Source organism: Globicephala melas, chromosome 1 (genome assembly GCF_963455315.2).
Source record: "Globicephala melas chromosome 1, mGloMel1.2, whole genome shotgun sequence".
Taxonomy (NCBI): domain Eukaryota; kingdom Metazoa; phylum Chordata; class Mammalia; order Artiodactyla; family Delphinidae; genus Globicephala; species Globicephala melas.
In genome coordinates this window covers 39,701,171-39,718,723 of record NC_083314.1, presented here as the reverse complement: position 1 = coordinate 39,718,723, position 17,553 = coordinate 39,701,171, and positions in this window count along the sequence as shown.

Sequence of the window (17,553 nt, the reverse complement as noted above, 5' to 3'; positions counted from 1 at the left end):
GAAGGGCAAGAGGAGGAAGGGGATTAAGAGGTACAAACTACTGTGTATAAAATAAGCTACAGGATATATTGTACAGCACAGGGAATATAGCAAATATTTGCTAATAACTTTAAATGGAGTACAATCTATAAAAATGTTGAATGGCTGTGTTGTACACCTGAAGCTAATATAATATTGTAAATCGACTGTACTTCGATTTAAATAAATAAATAAATAAGAGTCTTTGAATGGAGGAGAGAATTTCACCCCTTGGGGTTTGGGGATAGAGTACTACTTGGTGTCACGGGAATGATATCCCGAGGTGGGCTCACTTATAGCCACTTGTCTCCCACCTCTGGAAGCCAGGCCATGAAGGTATAGCTAGTGTAGGAGCTGCGAGTTCAATTGTTCATGAGTGCTGAGTTTAAGGGCAGATCTGAGTCCTCTTCTCTGCTCCCTCTGGACTCTATAGCTCAGCCACAGGCGGGATCTGGGACCCTTTTCCCAAGGCTCCATGCCTGGCATCCTCGTTTATTCCCCACTCTGGAAGGACCTTGGTCTGCTCTTGGAACCCACCCCAAGTGGCTTCCTTCCCTTCGCTACAGAGCCTTTGAAACTGGCTGAAGCCTTTCCTGTCCTGGGCCGGGTCAAGCTAACAGGTCCTTGGGCTTCCTCCCTACCCCAGAGCTGTTGCCAGGCCCAGGCTGAGTCTGGGCCAAGCTTGGGAGGGTGAGGGCCTTCCTTCCAGTTGAACTGTGGAAGGGCCAGCAAGAGGCAGGGCCAGGCTGAGCTTGCCCTGCTGGGGTCAGTGATGGACCAGGTATGGGGGCAGTTTGAGAACAGGGGACAGAGCTCCATTTCTGTCCCTTAAAGGCAGCCTGGGCCCCAGGCGGCTCTCTAAAAGAACCTGTGTCTGTGAAACTACTCCAGGTAGCCTGAGGCAACTGTTTTACATTCAACTCTCCAAATGCGTAAGTTCTAAACCTGCCTGATTATCTCAGTTCAGGGATGAGAGCCATCCCTTCCCCTCCCCCTCCTCCTTCTTTTTTCTTTTTCGACAGCTAAACATTGTAAATATTTAAGGTGTACAATCTATGTTAAAGTATACAATCTCTGTACAATCTGTACAGTATACAGTCTCTGTACAATCTCTGTACAATACACATTGTGTAACGATTACCATAATCAAATTTCTCTCTGCTTCTTGAATCCCACTCTCTGGGGTCCAGGGACTCTTTCCTAATGATAAAATAGCAATAGTAGCAGTAATCATAATAACAGGGGGTCTGGCCTGGGTAAAGGGCCAGAGGCAAAGCACACCCTTGCCGCACCCCTTCTGGAGTCTTTAGACTTTGGCAAAGTGCCTAGGGGTCAGAAGCTAGGAGTGGATTCCCCAGCGAGGCTCCTCCTCTGCTCCACCCCATCCCTGTTTTAGGGTCTGAACCCACAACGAGGCCCCTCCTGGAGGTTCCGCAGCCCAGGTAGGTGGCAAGCACCCTGTTTCTCAAACTACTGAAGGCAGGCCATTGGCGGGGTGGGGTGAAGATAAGGAAGGACTGGGGTTAGCTGTAGGGAAGGGAAAGCAGAATAAAAGTGCCTGAGGCTGCTAGGTGGGGAGAATAACAAAACCTCTTCCTCCGCGCGGCCTAAAGGATGATGGGACCCTTGGGGAAAGAGGGGAACAGAAAGGAAGAATTGGTGGAAGGTGTGTTGATTTGCATGCTATTTTTGCACCGTATTTGCATGCTTTTCATGTACTGTCTAGAGTACAGCCCAGGGAGATTCCCCCGGGCCCATCTCCCCTCCCTCCTTCTCTAAGGTGCTGGGGCCCAGGAGCCCTGGTGGGCGAGAAGGGGGCTGGGCTCCCCTCCATCACAGCCCTGGCTGGGCAGGGACTGCAGGGGTGAGGACCCTGTGTCCTGAATCTGAACAGAGGATGGAACCCAGCCGCCCCTCTCCCTGTGGTAGGGTCGGGGAGGGTGAGTGGGGGAAGGGAGCCCCCCTGCTGGGACGATGGGGGTAGAGGGATGCGGGGTGTGTGGGGACAAGGAGCTTTCTGGCTTCAGGCTGTTTTCTAGACCAAGGCCGGAAGGAAGGAAGCCAGATGAGGTACCTCCCCCTGAATCCTTGTGAAATTGTGTTTCCTGCTGCAAAGCAGGCTTTGACATCAAACGCCTTTCTTTTCCAGAGACTCTGCACTCTACCACCCACCCCCCTTGCCCTGTTTCAGCCACAACTCATCTGTTCATCTTGGGGCCTCAGGGCAGGAGGGAGGGGGCCATCAGGGACAGGGCCCTGTATCCCTCCCACGTGCATTCACAGTGGCTGCTGGGTTCATGATCAAACAAGAATAGGGCTCCTGAGTGGCTCTGGGGTACCTGAACCCCAGCTGGCTTCTGATTGGTCAAGGACAGGACTCTGGGTAACCTGGAGAGAATTCAGCCCCATCCTGGCCTGTGGAGGTCCTACCCCTCTGCACTTCTTCTTTCTGTCTTTCAGTTTTCTTTGCTCACTCTCTTGCCATCCATGTGATTTTTGTTTATCATGAACATATAATTATGACCCCTTAGCCCTGCTGCCTTTCCAGGGCACTTTCCCTCTGCTATCCCAGCCTCTTCCACTGTGCTGCTGACAGACTCCCTCTGTTCTGGGTGGGGAGTGGGTCCGCCTTATGCTCCTGCAGACACGGCTCCACCACCTGAGAAGCAGATGGGGCAGTGGGACAGCTGGATGGAGGGGAACAAGAGGAAGCGTGTTGGGCTGGGGAAGGCTTGGCACATGGGTGAGGCCCCTGTAGGGCCCAGAAAGCAGGAATGGCCTGGCCAAGCTTGGTGAGAGCAGCCCACGCACGACAGGCTGTCGATTCATCTCCTTGGGAACGGCTGGAGTTCATCTCTCCTGAGGGGACGCCAGCCTAGAAGAAGTAGGAGGCAATGCCCAGAGGCAGAAAGCAAACACCCACAGGCCTGGCAGACTCAGGAGGTCTTTGCACACGCAGTCTGGAATGCTTACAGGCTGTGTTCATGCTGCCGGGAGCTGGAAGGTCTGTATGGGATCTGCACACACTCCCTGAGGCCCTGTGCACGTCCACAGATGAGAAAACAGAGGCAGATTCTAGCAAGGTTTATGCCCCAGTGTTGTTTGCCTTTAGGTGAAGCTCCACCCACTCCTGATTTGCACAATTACACCACCTCTGTGCCATAGTGCACCTTGGAGTTCATGTGCCCCCCTCCCCCCCCCCACCGTCTTGCACTTGACAAAACTGAGACCAGGGGGGGGGGTCAAGGGACTTATCTAAGCTCACATAGCTGATAAGAAAATTATCTTTTGTGTTATAGAGTTTGAAATTTGGAGATGACAGAGATTTGGGTAACCTGAAGCCTGGGAGCTAGCAGGAATGGGAGATTGTCCTAAAGGTCTGAACTCACATCCAGACTCTGCCTCTTTCTAAGTAGGTGTCCTTTGACAAGTTACGGAACCTCTCTGAGCTCCAGCTTCCATCTTCTAAAAGGAGGAGTGATCAAAACTACTCTGCAAGGTTGTTGTAAGGCTTAGGAATGAATGACACACATTAGAGGCTTGGCACACAGTAGGTACTAAATAAGTGTTTCTACATGTGAAATAAAATTCATATTTTAAGGTAAGACAAGAAAAAGTTAAACAAAAACACTTCTCTGCCCTTTGGCCTCCTCTCCCCCCTCCACTGAGCATTGTGTATCTATATAATGCATGGAGCAAACCTCCCACACCAGCAGAAATACCTGCTCAACCATAAACAGCAATATTCTCCCAGCATCAACAAGAATCAACAAGACAAATCCTTAAAAGAGAGCGCTCCTTCTTGATCTTGTAAGGGGTCACATGACCCACCACGATGATGCTTAGATCCGGATTATGTAAACTGTCAATAATACGTTTGATGTACAGCTGTCTGTTTCAAAAATCTTCATCACGATGCCTTGACTTCTAACAGGTAGAAGACTTCTCAGAGCTTTCTGAGATGCTCTTCCCAGGTTATATTCCTCAAATTTGGCTCAAATAAAATTTTCCATTTCTCTTTCCATTTCTTTCCCATTTCTTTAGGTTGACTGCTTAATTTTTGGTTAACATACAACTATTTGATAAGGTGGTTAAGCAATTGACCACAGTGTGATTTCCTAATACCTACCATGGGCCAGGCTCTATGCTTGTTGCTGTGGAGACTAGGACAGAGTGGGGGTGGTTCTGGGGAGGTGGAATGTGGGATAAGGACAAGAATATCTTGCTGTGTTATGTGGCTGGTGTCATAGGGACATAGAGAGAGTCACTGACCCCAGATGGTGTGTGCAGGGAGGTGGGGTTGGGGGGTATGGGTGGGGGACTCGGGAAGACTTTCTAGAATTTGAAGGATGAATAAGATTCAGCCAGGCAAAGAGGAAGGGAAAGGAGATTCAAGCTGAGAGAAGAGCAAGGACAAAGACCAGGAGGTGAGGGAAAGTCTGACACGGTCGCTAGGGATTACGTGGGCCGGAGGGGAGACAGGGATGAGATGTGTGTGTAGTAAGGGTGGGATTTGACCTGAAGGGCTGGGAGCCTTTGAATAGAGCCATGCCAACACCCAAAGTTCTCAGCAGAAAAGCAAATTTAGAACATAATGACCTTTGCTTCAGTTTACTCTTTTCTTCTCAAAAGTGTTGCTTCATTGTTTGCTAAGAAAACTTTTACCTTTATTAAAGGTCACTGGCAAATGCAAGTGTTGGCACAGAGCTAGGCTCCTTGGTCTAAAGGTGGACAATCAAACATACCTGAGAAGTGCAAGTACCTATCCAGTTACTGATGGCTTCATCAGCTTCTGCTTTAGGCCTTTAACCTGGAGGGTACCCGAGCCCCGCCCCCCCCCCCACTAGAGATTCACTTTCATTATGTCATTAATGTACTTACACTGCAGTTGATAGTTGTCAAAGCTGTGTTTGGTGATAGTGGGTGAGGAGAGGGGGTTTCAAACTGTTTCCTTCATTCAAATTGACTCAACAAATCTTTTCCGGGCACTGTTCTAGGTGCTTGGGGACGAGAGCTGAGTTAGACAAGGTTCCTGCACTCCTGGGGCCTCCATTCTAATTAAACTAGCACTTCATGGCTAACACCAAGTTTTCAGGCGGGAAACACTCAGCCATCCAGACAAAGGTGGCCGAGTAATGAGAGATGGGCACTGTCAAGTCAGACCACACCTGGGTTTGACCTGGGTTTGAACCCCAGCTGTTTGAACTCAGAAAAGCAACTTCACCTCTTTCAGGCCATCGAGGGAAAAGTAGGAGACACAGAACCTACTTCACAGGTTGTTTTGAAGATTAAATGAAATAAAGGGATGTGAAGAGCTTGGCACGAAGATTGGTACATAATAAGCCTTCATAAATGGTAACCAGTGTATCAGTGATTTGGGGGGACAAACTCAAAAGCTAAGTGAGTGAATGGAAGGGAGACTTTAATATGGTGAAAAGGCTGGTAATGAATTTAGGGAAAAATAGCCCAGATCACACTTCAAAACCATTGGGAGGGAGGTTTCTCCAGAGCCAGAATTGGGTTTTGTTCATTTTATCTCTCCAGTGCCTAAGCACACAATAGACATTAATAATGAGCCCTGACTGGTTCTTAGCCCTTGTCCAGGACCCAGGGGAGGGGGTTGGGTGTCAAAGAGTGACACTCTTCCAGGAAGGCATTATTCCATGGGCTACTCTGGCCAAGCAAGGTCCTCAGACCCTGGGACGTCATCAAGAACTGGGTTGTTTGTGAAATAAGCAAACAGCGTGGAGACCCAGAAACACATTTTTGGGAAAAGTACAGAGAGAAGAAAGTTCAGACGAGAGTAGGTCGGGGGCAAGGAAGGAAAACAAAATCTTGGGGAAAGTGCCCTGGATGTTCTGTGGTAAGAATCATCCTTGTTCACAGTTTACACCCTTTGACCTTAACGTTCCTCAGAGAATCTGCCTCACCATGGGCCAAGGCAGCTCATCCAATTCACTCTTCCATTCTAACAAGGATGAGGGGCCAGGGGTTTCCTATTCCAAGAATAGGAATCTGAGGTGCTTAGGATGGTCTATGATCTGACTAGGGAAGGGACAGCCAGGGTCACAACAAGAACGTCCCAATGGCCAATCTAACAGAGCCAGGAACACTCTCCAAACTGGGAAACTTCTTTCTCTGGTTTTGGTGGGGGGATTCCGGGACATCTGGGCAATGCATCATCCCCATATGCTCACAGGTTCAGGTTACCAAATACTTGAGGACACTGGGTCCCAGAGGAGTCAGTGATTTGATCCCTGAAGCATGGTAAGTGGGATGAGAACCCACCCCAGCTGGTTGTTTTGATGGGTCGGTGCACACAGTTTGCAAATGACACACGTATTATCTCCGAGCTCCTGACTGAGATATCCAGCTGCCTACTTGACATCTCTTTTGGGATGTGTCAAAGGTTCCTCCAACTCAAGGTGACTAAGACGGAACACTTAATCTTCTTCCCAGCCTGGTTCTCTTATAGCGTCTCCTGGCTTGCTGGCTGGTAGCCCCACCTGCCCAGCTGAGTCAGCCAGGAAGAAACCCAGGACTCTCCCTTGACACGCACACTCTCTCTCACCCTCCATATCCAGTTACCAAGTTCTGCTGATTTTATTTCCTAAATACTTCTCCAATCTCCCCTCTTTTCTCACTTTCTGTGTCATTACCTTAGTGCAAGGTACCCTGACCTTTCACATCTCAACTACTGCAACAGCCGTCTACCTGCTACCCCTGAGCCCATTTTGGACCTACCCAATCCATTCCTCACAATGCAGTCACATGACATTAACGGAACACAGACCTACTCCTGTCACACACACCTGCTAGAGGAGACTTCAGTAGCTTCCCTTGGTTCTTAGGATAAAGACAAAACTTATTAATGTGAGTTCCAAGGTCCCACATCCTCTGGCTCCTACTTCTCTCTGCTACCGGCTCTGTTGTCACATGACACACGCTCTCCCTTCCTCCACTCCAGCCACATTGACCTTCACACACGTTCGCCACACTCTCTCCAGCTACAGCACCCTCCCCGTGCTGCTCCTCTGAACGAGATGCTCACTTCCCTTCCGTGGCCTGGCTGACACACCTTTCATCCCTTTGATCCCAGCCCAAACCCCACTTCCTCAGGAAAGCCTTCCTGAGGGGGTCAATCCTCCTCTGTGATGCTCTTAGAGCAGCTGTCCCAGCTCATGTGTTACATTTGTTTGGTTAGTATTTGATGAATGACTTTTCCTCACCATCTTGTAAGCTCCATGAGAGGAGAGACCATATCTGGTTTTGCTCATCATACCCTGAACACGTAAATATTTCAGTGCCTGGCACATGGGAGGCACTGAAATATTTACTCTTTGAATGAGTGAATTAATGAATATTCTGTTTTTAAGACTTCCTCTGAAGGTGACACAGTGGAGAAAAATCACCACTTCTTGTCCAGAGAGGGTCTCCTGTGTCTCTTCCTGCAACAACGTGGGAGGCTAGGTGGTGAGATGCATGTGAATTCAGTCGCGCTGTGAAACTTATCTTCTAATGTTTTCCTTTTCGTGTTCCTAAAGATCACCATGTCCTGGTAGGTGGGGAGGAAAATAGACTAAAGTGATATGTACCGTATGACCTACCGTCTTTCTTTTTTTTTTTTTTTTTTTGGCTGCACTGAAGCATGAGGGATCTTAGCTCCCCAACCGGGGATCGATCCCATGCTCCCTGCAGTGGAAGCAGGGAGTCTTAACCGCTGGACCACAGTACCCAAAGCTACTGTCATTTTTAAACACTTAGAAAAAATAACAGTGGCCTACAACTGACCTTCCTTCCTTTTTTTTTTTTTCTTTTTTGGTATATGTTTCATTATGAATATGTATTACTTGGTAGAGAAATTAAAAGTACAAGAACTTATCTGAATGTATATTTCACACACACACACACACACACACACACACACACAGGTTTAAAAATGAAAGATCATGTGTTCAGAGACCCTAGAAAGGAAACCATATTTCCTCTCAGCCTGGGGCCTTTCTGAAGGTAGAAACCACTTCACTTCCTCTATTTCTCCCTGCACCCTCCTCTCTTTTAGTTCCAAGTGACAGAAAATCCAACTTGAGTTAAGTTAAGTTAAAAAGGAAATGTAGATGCTTGACGGTTCCAGGTCGCTTTAGGACCTCAGGGGATGTCCTTGGGAATTGGTCTTTCTTGTTCCTTCGCTCTCCTCGCACGGTGGCCAGATCCTCACCAGCCGTCCCCGGTTCACATGTTCTACCAGCAGAGAGAGTTTTTCCCCCACTAGCTCCACAGCAAACGTTTTGATGCTGATCTCCGCACCAGTTGCTGTGGCCAGGTGAGGGTGTGGTGAAATCTCTTACTAGCCAGGCGTGGACTACACGCTCCCTCCTGGCAATGGGACTTACAGGAATCCTACAGACTACAGGGGGGTGGTTCAGAATTGGAAGGCTTTTGCCAGAATAAGGGGGAAGGGATGATGGGCAGCAACACGAAAGGTGACCACCACGCACTGAGCACACAGTCGCTCTGCACACAGTAGGTGTTCAACCCCCAGAGCTGACTGGCTGACCTCTGGCTGGAACCATCTGGGGAGCAGGCAGAGGGAAGCTTTGGGCAGCAGGACCTTTCTAGGTCCCACATCAGCTGCAGGACCACCATCAGTTTCCATCTATGCCAACAGGCTCATCTGAACATCCAGAGAGAGGGACTCTGGGTCCACGTATGTCCCAGAAGGTGATGGCGGGGTGGACAGTGATGTCTGGAGAACTGCATGGAAGATTGCCCATGAGGTTCTCCCAACACAGTGTGCCCAGGAGGCCGCGCTTGATAACTGGTACGACTGGGGCCCAGGGTGGCTCGGCCAGCTGCTCAGGATGCCAGGGGGCACCTGACGCCTTGCTCCCCTCCCAGCAGGCCTGGCCTGCAGGCTGGCAGGTGCTCAGTGAGTGCTGATCGAACCCTAAGGGATAAACTTTTCACGTGGGAGGTGTGAGATGAAGAAGGAACATGGCTGTGTGTTTGGGAAGTTCCCAGCCTGATGGGAGAAATGTAACAAGACAGGTTGAGTCTGGGCTCTGGGGCATCAGGCTGGTGTGCCAGCCTCTGTCAGAGGACACCTGCTAACCACCTAGTACCAGAGATGAGGCTGGCCTCCCCTGACCATCCCATTACCTCTGCCTTCCTGGTCCCAGCCCATTTTGACCACATAGCCTGGTCCACCACCCACTGCGCCCAGGAGTCCCGGCCTAGCACCTGCCTCTTATGAGAGGACCCCACTGGCCCAGCGTCTCATGCAAGGACCGGCCATCAGGCAAGGCTGGTCCAGGCGCTCGTGGTGGAGTCTCTGCCAGAGGGAGAGACCCCAGGAAGCCTGGGCTGGAAATGTGGAGTAAGGCTGCTTCTTGCTGGGGCCCTTTAGGTGGGTTGCCCGCAGGCTTCTCCATTTCCAAACCCACCTCGCTGAGGCTGGGAGGGGCAGGTAGGGGAGAAAGTGACAGTGAGGCTGGGGCTGAGGAAGAGAGTGGAGATGGAGGCAAGGACCAGAGAAGACAGGGCTGAGAGGCCCGTGCACGGGCTGGGCAGACGTGGGCTCTCAGGTCACACCCAGCTCAACTATTCCCCGGGACCTGCCGGGAGCAACTGGGCTGCTTTGCTGGGATTGGTGAGCTCGCAGCGTCCTCCCATCCCCCTTCCTCTGCCTCCCCCCACCCCTGCAGACAGCCCTCCCTGCTCCCTCCAGTTTCATCCCTCCTCCTCTTTGCTAAGCAGGCCTTGTCTCGCACAGGTTGAGGAAGGCTTGTGCTGAGCCTGTGTGCACGATTGCCCGGCTTTGGTGTTTACAGTGCTGTAGGCAGGAGCTCTGGATCTTTCTGCTGCCACTGAGAAGATAGATTGCCATATTCCAGGCAAGTCCTTAATAAACACTTAGTGAATGAATAGATTAATGAATGACATCTGTTATCTGATTTCAACCCTAGCGCAGCCCTTGGAAGCAACCCAGATGGTTATGATTAGTGACATTTACAGCTGGGGAAACTGAGACACAGAGAAATTATGTGTCATCACATAGGTTTGCAGTGACCAGCAAGGGTCAGAACCCTGTCCCCTCAGCACCCACGACCCCAGTTTTGCACTAATGCCCACTGCCTGTCCCTTGCACCCACTTGCACGCTCTCAGCTATCCCTTGGGGTTCAGAGGGTCAGACTGGAGGAAGGTATGGGGATTATGTGGGCAGATTTGCACCCGACAGGCTCTGGGCTGTGGGGACAGTCCATCTGGGCTGCTCTCTCTGGTTTCTGTTGTGGCCTCATCCCCGGGACCACAGCCTCCTGCGGGGCCTCTCCCATTTCACTCCACTCCACTCAGTGCAGACAGCACCTGGGGTCAGCCTGCCCAGTGTAGTCGCTTCAGAGCCTCCACTGCAGTTAAAGTGAAACTTGGCTGGAGCAGTGACCCCTTACCTGCTGGCAGGTCGGTGCCAGATTAAATGTTAAGTGACCTCCTCAACCTCATGACTGGGCAATTCAGGAAAGGAGAATTCCCTGGGATTTGGAGGTGGGAGGCCCTGGAATTCTGGAGCATCTCCACTGGTGGTCTTACAGATCTCCTGGCACCCAAGAAGGCTTTAACCTCAGGAGTGGCCTTCACAGAAGACAGCCTGGAGGTGCTGGCAGAGCGTCCTGCCCCTCCAAACCCTACTACCAGTCCCGGGGCAGCTGTTCCTTTGGCATGAGTTCCCGACCCCGTGGAAGAAGGGTAATGATGTTTTACATTGTGTTAGTTACACGCTTTTTTTTTTTTTTTTTTGGCTGGGTTGGGTCTTCATTGCTGTGCACGGGCTTTCCTCTAGTTGTGGCGAGCAGGGGCTACTCTTCTCTAGTTGCGGCTGTGCGTTGTCTTCTCTTGTTGCGGAGCAGGGGCTCTAGGTGCGTGGGCTTCAGTAGTTGCAGCACGCAGGTTCAGTAGTTGCGGTGCACGGGCTTAGTTGCTCCGCAGCATGTGGGATCTTCCCGGACCAGGGCTCGAACCCATGTCCCTGCATGGGCAGGTGGATTCTTAACAACTGTGCCACCAGGGAAGTCCCAGTTACACGCTTCTTGTCGTCATTAATTTAACTGACCTTTTCCAGAACAATTTTTTTGGGGAGAGGGGCTGATGGAGGAGTGATGGGGCATGCCTGGAGCTACTGGCCACATGCAGCTATTTAAATGTAAGTTCAGGGAATTCTCTGGCGGCCCAGTGGTTAGGACTCAGCGCTCCCACTGTCAGGCGTCAGGGAACTGAGATCCCGCAAGCAGGTGGCTCAGCCAACTAAATAAATTTAAGTTCATAAAAATGAGATGAAATAAAAAAACTCAGCTGCACAGGTTAAGCATTTGGAGTGCTCCCTAGCTACCGTACTGGACCTGCAGATATGGGACATTTCCAGCGTCTCAGAAAGTTCCACAGGACAGGGTTGGGCAAGAGGCTGACTTTCCCCACCTCCTGACCTCCGCTCCCTCACTTTCTGAAATAGCAAGTCCAGGGCAGGGCGGGGGTGTTGGGGGCTGAGGCAGAGGTGGCCCAGTCCTCTCAGCTGGGAGGGCTATGGTTCGGGGGAAGGCACCCCTCCTCCCTCACTCTCACCCCTCACCCCCCCCAGGCTCTGCAGCCAGGGCGCCAAGGAGCCCCAGGGCAGGCCCACGGGAGGCAGGTGGGCGTGAGGGGTGCAAAGGATGCTGGCGGACTGAGCTGAGTGAGCCAGTCAGGGGGAGGTCAGACTGGGGGGAGCTGGTGAAGCCACAGGGACTCAGCACCCGGCGCCCGGCCGGCGCAGCGCAGAGTGGGGAGCTGTGCGTGCGGCCTGTGCCCCTCTTCCCTCTGGGGCCACCCGGACTGGGGGCGGCACCTCACAGCTCCACGCCCTGGCTGCCCTGTTAACCTGGCTTAACCTGGCTGTTAATGATTAATTTCTCCTCCTGTCACGAAGCGAAAGTTCCACAGGACGCAGACGGGGAGGCAGCTCCGAGCCTCATCCAACTGCTCCTTCTGCCTGGGAAGCCGAGGCCCAGGCCAGGCTGGAGGTCAGAGATGCCTGCCTGGGCCTGGTGGGGGCATGGAGGTGGGCGTGGAGGAGGGAACCATTCACTTCTTTCCCCTCCTGGACCCCTCACGCCGCCTCCAGATGATACACGCTGACCTTCTCTTACCCAGAGTCCATCCAGTGCCACAAAGGGCACTTTTGCATGAGCGACTGATGTCATGCCCCCCATTTTCCGGATGAACAAACTCAGCTGGTCAGAGGACAGGTGCTCCAGGATTCACAGCGCAGAGGCAGAGCCGGGAATCAAACCCAGCTCTTTCAGACATAAGCCCAGCATTGCTTCACTTCCCCAGCGTCTGCCCAACTCCAGAAATTCTGACGCCCCAGTCTACCAGGTTACCACCTACATGAGCAGAGGAAACAGAGGTTGGCACTGCCCAGGCCTACAGGCTCCCTTCTCCACCCACTCACACATCATTACTACAACCTTAATCAGTTAGAAAATCCTGCCAAAGATTGATGTCAAGCTACCAGGGATAATAATAGCTCTTGTCATCCAATGCTCTTTTGGGCTGAAAGCAATTGTTCAGTGAGGGACTTCGTTCCGAAAGTCAGTCTCCTGACTCGGGAACCGCCCCATGTGTGGCTGAGACTTCAAGGTGTTGGTTCACAGGCCTTGGCCTTTTGGGGGTGAAAAGACCAGGGAAAAAAGTTATTTACAAAGATCAAGATGGAAGTATTCTGAAATGAAGCTGAAAGTTCCAGGAAACAAGAGTAGGTTTCCCCGTCTCTAGAGTAAAATGAGGCATTCAGGTGCCCGCACACTCTGGGGCAAGGACTGGGCCTACTGGCTTCTATCTGGGCCTACTGGCTTCTATCTGGGCCGTGCTGCCCTGGCCCTTACCGTCCTGGACCCAAGGGCGCCGCCGGGGCTGAGGTTCTCAGGGAACGCAAGGTTCGTTCCCCTCCTCACCACAAGATGTCGCTGCTGCTCACAATTAGAGGGCACTGGGCTGGACCAACGCCCGGTCCCAATGACAGATACCCTGGGGGTGGGCCCAGCCCTCTGTGTTTTTAACAAGCCCTCTGGGGTATTCTGAGGCATGCTCAAGTTTGAGAACTGTTGATATAGGTCGCCCTGCAGGCCCTGCTGCCCCTAAGGTCTTGCCCCTCTGCCTGCCATTCCCCCCTCCCCGCCCCCCATCCCCCACCCAGCCCAATTTGGGCTCTTTCTTTGGTTCTAATTCAGCTCTGACCTGAAGCCTCTGTTTACATAGAGAGCCCCCTATGCATTTCCTTGCAACCCCCTGAAGAGGTGTGTGAGTTACTGACATGCCCTGACTCCCACAAAGAGACAAAGTCAGTATGCTCACCCCTGTACCAACAATGCAGTTTTCCATCCCTTGCATCACTCTGTCCAGGTTCAAAGTCCCTGGAGAGGGTGTGTTCAGTTGTCCAGCTGTGGTATCGGGACAGCCTTGGCTGGAGAAGACCAGGATGCCTCACTGACTATTGTCAATAATCAAGACTGTATACACAGGGGAAAGAGGTCATTCTCCAACCCAAAATAAATCCCAAGTAATAAAAAAAAAAAGCACATCATGGATGGCGAGGGCAATTATATTTATTCATGAACTCCAAGCTCTGGTTGGTGTGACAGATGCCAGGTGGCCCCCTACCCCAACTTTGTCCCCACGTCCTCGTGTTCATACCTGGAGCCTGGGGGCGAGGGCTCTTGTTTTGGGGGATGCCCACACTGGAGTACTTAGGGGTAAAGGGACTTTTTTTTTTTTAAACATCTTTATTGGAGTATAATTGCCTTACAATGGTGTGTTAGTTTCTGCTGTATAACAAAGTGAATCAGTTATACATATACATATGTCCCCATATCTCCTCCCTCTTGCATCTCCCTCCCACCCTCCCTATCCCACCCCTCTAGGTCATCACAAAGCACCAAGCTGATCTCCCTGTGCTATGTGGCTGCTTCCCACTAGCTATCAGTTTTACATTTGGTAGTGTGTATATGTCCATGCCACTCTCTCACTTTAATGGGGCATTTTTGTCTGAAGTTTGTTCTCAAATGACACAGGAAAGAGACAAATGATAATGGATTATATATAAAACTAGAAAGATTAAGGGAGTGAGCAGATGAAATGTTAGCAGTTGGGGAATCTGGGTGAGAAGGAAGGATATGGAGTTCTTTTACTATTCTTGGAACTTTTCTTTAAATTTGAAATTATTTTTTGAAAACCAATTTATTGAGCAAAAGAAATTTCATTTATATGAATTTTTAGAACAGGCAAAACGAATCTATGGAGATAGAAATCAAAACAGTTGTTGCCTCTGGGGAGGGTGGGGAATTAACTAGAGGCAAGAGGGAATTTTCTGGGGTGATAAATGTTTCTATATATTGACTCAGATGTGGTTATACAGTGTAAATACAATCATTAAAAGTCAGAGAACAGTATCCTTAAAGTCTGTGCACTTTACTATGTGTAAACCATGCTTTGATTAAAAAGGATGTAGGGAAAATATAGACATGAGAGAGAGGATAAGCAAATCTAGAAATTGGTCCTTGAAAAGACCAGTAAAAATGACAAACCTCTGTTGATACTGATCAAGAAAAAAAAAAATCCAACATCAAACTGAAAGCCAGTATCAAGAATGAAAAAGCTCATCCCTACAGATGAAGCTGAACACAGAAAGATCATGAGACTGTTAATTATTTGTTAAATGGCATAGTTCGGCTTTATGCCCTTGTCTTATATATTCTAAATCACAATAAAAACGTTTCTAAATAGATAGGGCAGAACAGCAGGACAAAGGAGAAATAAAAGTAGGGTGAACATAAAGCAAAAGATAAAGCCAAGAGAGAGGGTAGCCAGCAGGACAAGAAACTGTCATCTGTTGTTACAAGTTGGTGTGCTGTTGATTTGAGGTTAGAAAAGCTCAGATTTATTGTTTGTTCTGTGCCAGGCTCTTTGTGCTAATCTCCTTTAATTCTCATAGTAACCTACAAGGTAGGTAGTTTTATTATGATCGTGTTTTACAGATGAAGAAATGAAGGTTTAGAGAGGTTAAGTTACTTTTCCGAGGTCACACAGGAAGAGGCAGACCAGGGCTTCAAAGCTCAACAGTTAGGCTCAGAGCCTGTGAAATTACCCCAAAGCCAGCAGGCAGGGCTGAGAAGTGGCCCTACAAGCATCACTGTGATACAGAACCACCTAGAATGGTGACTGCGTTGACTAAGAACTCATTCATTCCACAAAAAGTTCTTGGAGGCTTGCACTGTGCTGGGTACTCAGGGAAACAACCATGAATGAGACAGACAAGGCTTGAGTTTGCATTCTAGTGGGACAAATAATGAAGAAAAGGATAAATAGCAACTTCAGATGGTAGTATTGTGAAGAAAATAAAAACATGGTAATAGAGATATCTTGGAGGGGTGCAGCGGGTGGGTACCTGTGTTAGAGACTGTCAGGGAGGAAGTGACTTTTTTTTCTTTTTGAGCAGACAGACAGGACCAGCCTGTGATCTAGGCTACAGGAACAACAAGGGTGGAGGCCCTGAGTGGGATCACAGTTAGCAAATCCCAAGGGCAGGAGGAGGCTGGGAGGAGCCAGGAGCAAGAAAGCATCCAAGGGCATCTCAGTGGTCCCTTCGTCTCTACAGAAATAAAATAAACTCCTCCCTCAGCCTCCTCATTCCTCACCTCCTCCTGATTTCGGGATTGTCTCCATTTCGTGATTCCAACTCCATAGCCCCAGTTTGTCCGGAAAAGTTACAAGTGAGGGGCCTGGTCAGTTTTGCATTGGAGGAGGGGGATGAGCTGACCTATGTCACAGATGTACTGTCTGCCCTGGTGTGGCCCTACTGCTAATCCCCAGGCAGCCCCTGGCTTCTTCCTGTGCAGTGAGGAATAATTCTGCTGTCTTTTTGTCTAGAGAGGCTATGGCAGGTGGTGCAGCCTCCCGGGGGCAGGGGGCTTGAGGAGACAGGAGCCCCCTCTCATCTCCTCCCGCAGTTGCTGGGTCCAAGCCGCCATGGTCCTCGGTGTCTGCTCAGCTGGGAATATGTATACTGGGACAAGGGTAGATGGGGGAAAGGGTGTGTGGCTTTCCTTACCCATGGCCTGTGACGGAAATGAAAGTCTCCAACTAGTATTCCTTTGCTATGTAAAAATAGGACCACAAACTTAGCAACTTAAAACAATACACAGTTAGGACTTCCCTGGTGGTGCAGTGGTTAGGAATCTGCCTGCCAATGTAGGGGACATGGGTTTGATCCCTGGTTCGGGAAGGTCCCACATGCCGTGGAGCAACTAAGCCCGTGCGCCACAACTACTGAGCCTGCTCTCTAGAGCCCGCGAGCCACAACTACTGAAGCCCACGTGCCTAGAGCCCGTGCTCCGCAACAAGAGAAGCCACCGCGATGAGAAGCCCGCGCACCACAATGAAGAGTAGCCCCCGCTCACCGCAACTAGAGGAAGCCCACACGCAGCAACGAAGACCCAACGCAGCCATAAATAAATAAATAAAATTTTCAAAACACCAATACATATTTATAACATTATCTCATAGTTTCTGCAGGCCTGGAGTCTGGACACAGCTTAGCTGAGTCCCCTGCTTAGAATCTCCAGGCTGCCATCCAGGTGTCAGCTAGGATGTGTTCTCATCTGGAAACTTGACTGAGGAAGACTCTGATTCCAGGCTCAGTCAAGGTGCTGACAGATTTCTCTGAGGTTCTAGAACTGAGGGACCTGGCTTCTTGCTGGCTGGAATCCCCCATCAGCTCTGAGGGGTGGCCCACATTTTTGAGAGGCTGCCCACAGCTCCTTGCTATGTGCATCTCCCCAACATGGCTAGGTACTTCATAAAACCAGCTTTGGTCCAACAACCATCCAGTCTGTAGACCCTAGCCATCTTTGATTGTTTCCTTGCTATGTATGGGGTTGGCCAAAAAGTTCATTCTATAGGATGTTTCAGAAAAACCCGAACGAAGTTTTTGGCTAAGCCAATACTATACAAAGTTCCATGTTCACCTGTACGTTTCCTGCCTGGACCTGGAATCAGCCTCTTCTCTAAGAAACTGTCATTAGTTTCAGGGATAAATGGAATTTCAAGACCACAGCCTGGGTCTTAGTATCTATTTTAAAAATTTTAATTTGATCTTGTATTGCATATAATTAAATATAAATATATTTTTTCTCCATTAACCAATGTATTATAGTGTCTACTATGTATAACGCAGTCTCTGGAAGAAGGTGGATTATAAACAAGTATCATTTTATATGTGGAATCTAAAAAATGGTACAAATGAACCTATTTACAAAACAGAAATTGATTCATGGATGTAGAAAACAAACTTATGGTTACCACGGGGGAATGGGGGGTGTAAACTGGGAGATTGTGATGGACATATACACACTACTATATATAAAAGATAACTAACAAGAACCTACTGTAGAGCACAGGGAACTCTATTCGGTGCTCTGTAATGACCTATATGGGAAGGGAGTCTAGAA